The 4,679-nt window shown below is 34.6% G+C and overlaps 1 protein-coding gene across 2 annotated transcripts in view; it reads left to right on the forward strand.

The window, feature by feature from the left end:
• Positions 1-4,679, forward strand: part of LOC111640823 (hemK methyltransferase family member 1-like) — a 20,367-nt gene that overhangs the window by 6,039 nt on the left and 9,649 nt on the right. The gene's annotated exons all lie outside the window — the stretch shown is intronic.

Genomic DNA, 4,679 nt, shown 5'->3' on the forward strand with positions numbered 1-4,679 from the left:
TTTGAATGATCCAACATTGATATTTTTAAATTTAGAACATCAGATTGTCTACATTTCAGTAATTTTATTTCTACTTGAAACTAAAATATAAAAAGGAAATATTGATGTTTTTGAAAAATATGATCTAATATTTAACCTACAAAATTTTTGGAATGTTCTACATTTCACAGAAAAGATTTAAAAAAAAAAAAACATTATTTTACTCTTTAAACTGAATACAAATTTAGAAAAAAAAAGGAAGGTTGTTACCATGGAAGCAGATCAAGTCACTTCGGAAAATATAAGAAGGAGGATAAAAATAAAATTAAAACTAAATGTAAAATTTAATAGTAATAAATACAAATATTGAAAATCTAAATTATGAACTTTTTCTGTGATTCTTGTTGTTTATACCAGCATTCTTCAACCTTTTCATTCCTGTGGACTGAAAAAATAGAAATAATATTTTGCAGACTGGCAGAAGGCTAAAGATAAATTTTTTAAACTTAAACTTCTTAGACATGGGTGGTGCACACGACTGTTGTAACTGGCCATAACAAGACACTGATTACTGTGTATTGCAATGGTGTTGCTTTTCTTTGCACATCAGCCACTCGCTCTTGAATCACGCATGGTCACAATAAAATAAGAATTTTTGCTACAAGTCACCATTTAGTGAGCTGACTCAATACTGCAATGTGTACTAAGTGTAACAGCAAGGGTGTAAGGGGTGGTGGAAATATGAGACTGATGCTTTGATAAATATTATGCATAAATGTAAATGGGCTGCAATTTGAAAAAATTGTAGACCTATAAATTCCCCACTGTTGTCTGTCTGACTGTCTTTCCTTAATTTTGAGATCAGTTAGGTAGATTAAAGTTGAGATCAGATATTGAAAGCTTAGGGCAGGAGGCCCCGATTAACTATATGCAAACTTTTGGTTTGTACTGAAAGTCATGTTATTTCAATTCAAAATTTTTCTCTGAAAGGCATTACATAGATGACTGTCACAACTCTATTGCTAACAGGAAAAGTATGATGTACAGGGGCAAGACACTACTAATTTGAGGTGGAGAGAATATATTTTAAATTGAATAAATTAAAAATATGATTAAAAATTGAAATCCAGCATCATGACAATGTCACAATAAATAATTGCTAGTTATTTTATGAATTCTATTAATTATTATTATATAGTAATTATAGTATTATTTAATAATTTTAATAAACTTTCAATTTATAATTAACTTTATTTAAAGAATTACAATAATAAAAAATAAATAAAAACTGTTTATATTACAAGTTTAAAATCTTATTTTGTTATTACAAAATTTCCTGCCAGTCTACAAAATTTTTTATGGATTAGCAGGAAATTTCTGCAGACCTAACATTAAAGAACACTGGTTTATCCAAAATGGCAAAAAATATATTTATATATTTCCATAGAGAATTGTANGTAATCGTATGGGAAAAGATGATCCACCTTACGACATTTTCATGATACGATCTCAGTTTCGGAACGGATTAATTTCGTATCCTGAGGTACCACTGTATAAGATTGTTTTTCCTTCAAAACTTAGCTTAACTTGGTCTATAATACAGATAATACTCCTAATGATACATTTCTTAAAAGTTTAATAATAATATATTGGTTTCTTAAGATTCGTTTTTACACATTAGTAATGTGTCAGTTGTATGTCAGTGATGTAGATATCTGTGCAGTTTGATCAGTGTCATATCATCAGTGTTATTCAATATAGCGAATTTCATGGACACAGAATTAGCGATAATTGCCATTTTTGAATGCTACATATAAAATTGTTATAACTATATACAGTATATAAAATATAAACATTTCTATATTCAGTGAATTCTGCTTAATTTGGACACTGGTTAATTGGGGCAGCTGTTTTATTGGGCCAAATCTCAAAGAACTAAAAGAAAACTAATAAATTAATACATAATTAATTGCTTAATTGGGACAGTAGCAGAAAAGGAATTTAGCAATTTTTGATATATTAATATTTTAGTAATCTGAAAATATGTACGCACTATGTATGCTAATGTTGTGTAGGTCTAACGGTTGGCAGAGACAAAGTGATTTTGTCTTTTGCTTGGGCAGTTCAGTTTGTCTAGAGGAGGTCAGCATAGTAGGATGTATCACATGGATATTTCATCTGAGATGGACCTGAATGTGAGTTACTGACCCTACTGTGGATTGGACTGGACGATTCCCTCAAAAGCGAAGGGACAAAGATTGCCAGACAGTTTTTTGAGGTCTCTCGACTGAGTTGGAAGACAGCTAGAGTTTTCTTGGAAGGTATTGTGTACATAATTACATCTACATTCAGACAGCAGCCATCTGATTGTTGAGATGAGCACCGAGCTGATGGATTCTACAGACACTCCCGCCAAAGTGACCCATCTCCAAGTAAAGGAAACTGTGCTCAAAGGAAGACTGTGCTCAAAGGTGTGTAAAATGAATTTTGGATGAACCCTTTTTTTCCTCCCTGTTTAGTTAGAACATGTTTTAACTAAAAAGAAAGAAAGAAAAAATTGTTTGATCAGGAATGGTCAAATGGTCAACTCTTGTTTACGTCATTACTAATATTTGGCAACACTAGCATTATGCAAATCAGTTATCTATTGTTGTGAGTCTGGCAAATTTATAGTACAAATATTTTCTGTATTTTGGTTTAATAAAGCATTAAAATAGGTACAGAACCTAATTATTATTTTTTACCTACTTATTTATTTACCTATGTATTACATATTTCATTGTAGAATTTATTATTAGTTTGTTTAATTGGGGCAGCCACTTAATTGGGCCAAAATGGATTAGTCCCAATGTGTCCCAATTAAGTATAATCCACTGTACTTTATTAAAATTTTTAGAAATATTCAAACAAATATACTCTGCCTGACTGAGAAAATGCCACACTATGTGATATGAATGCAATGATGTGCAAATTGCAGGATAGGAACATGTGTGAGTTATGCAAACAATTGCATTTCTGGCCAATCACACAAAAGGCCTACCCCACAAAACACAGGATATAAGCAGACAACCAGCCTATGAAGCCATCATCCAAAACATTGTCACAGCTATGAAAAGTGAGTTGTTCAGCTGTTACCATATCTTGTGAAGGAACAAGGGATGCTGATGCCTTTAAGATGTCATTGTATGCAATTTCAATAAATTTCATCAAAAAAAGAGGTTTCATTGCAGACCTTCATTCTGTCAGTTTGTCCTTGTGCCATATTGCAAAAGAAAAACATTATGATGCCACAACCATTGGTTGCATTTGGAGACAGTGGTCTCAGAAAGGAAAAGTGTAACATCATAGGGGGACTGGAGCATAGAGACAGACATCTGAGTGCATGGGTCATTACATCTGACATCATGCTGTAAAAGAACCACTGTCCACAGTTGTTGACATTTTGTGGGCTATACAGGGAACTTTGAATGATCCAACATTGATGTGGATAGTGTCCTGCCAATTGGGTGTGGCAGGTTTGTTGTCCAGCCATCCATTACAACATTTACCCTTAAAAATGAGACACCATTCCAGGTGGTGAAAATCACCACCTGGAATGGTGTCTCACCAGAGCTGTGTGGGATGCCAAATGGAACAGTGTTTAGCAATGAATTATGATTCTGTCTGTCCAATGGTGATCACTGTGTGATAATCTGCAGGTGATATGACCATTGGGTGGATCCTGCTGCAATTTTTGAGTGCTGCATAGCCTGCCAGCATGCAGTCATGGTTTGGGGTGCTATCAACATCAGTAGCCACTCACCTCTAGTACACATTACAAGAACACTGACAGCACACTGCTATGTTGAAAAGGTGCTATGGTCCACAGTACTATCATATCCCAAATGCACTTTTCCAAATGGATAACACTCAACCATATATAGCTTAGACCAGCTTGAATGCTTTGAAAAGTGTGCAGCTGCTTCCTTGGCCAGAACATTCTCTGATCTCTCAACAATCAAGAATCTGTGGGATAGGATTGAACATTAGGTGAATACCCTTCTACCCTCACAAAACAAAGATGAACTGTGGATTCCGATCAACACCACATGGTTCACAATACCCCAGGACATTATTTGGACTCTTATTGAATTGATGCTATGTTAGATTCAGCGATGCATTCTTCAAAATGGGGGGCCCCACTAATTGATCATCCTATATATGCATCCACCAGATCCTTGTCTGTATGTGAACAGTAAATCACCTGTTCAATACTTATTTGCCTATTTGTGTGTGCGATGTTGTCTATTTTCAAGCGTCCCTACATGGTATATATATATATAAACATCAACAACTCATAGCCCGAGTAGTAAATACATCACCAAACGATCGCCTAAATATCGGGCTATAATATGGCTAATTAAATGATTGGAATAAAGTAATTTGACACTAGAGGTAGACGTTAGGCGCCATCTCTTAATTAAATTAATAATTAAAATTAAATAAATAAATCAATAAATAAATTTAGAATCTTCTGGAATAAAAGAACTGGCCCGGGGCGGGACTCGAACCCGCAGCCTCCGCTTGCCGTGCGGCGCGCTTACCAGTTACGCTACCCAGACCCTCGAGCTAGTCTTCGCTTCCAGAAGTATATTAGATTTAGATATAACCTTACTTGGTTAAATACATCACTGACTGGGGACGACTCCTTCGCCCACGGC

Source organism: Centruroides sculpturatus, unplaced genomic scaffold (assembly GCF_000671375.1).
Source record: "Centruroides sculpturatus isolate CEXI.00-Female unplaced genomic scaffold, Cexi_2.0 scaffold1522, whole genome shotgun sequence".
In the NCBI taxonomy this organism is placed as follows: domain Eukaryota; kingdom Metazoa; phylum Arthropoda; class Arachnida; order Scorpiones; family Buthidae; genus Centruroides; species Centruroides sculpturatus.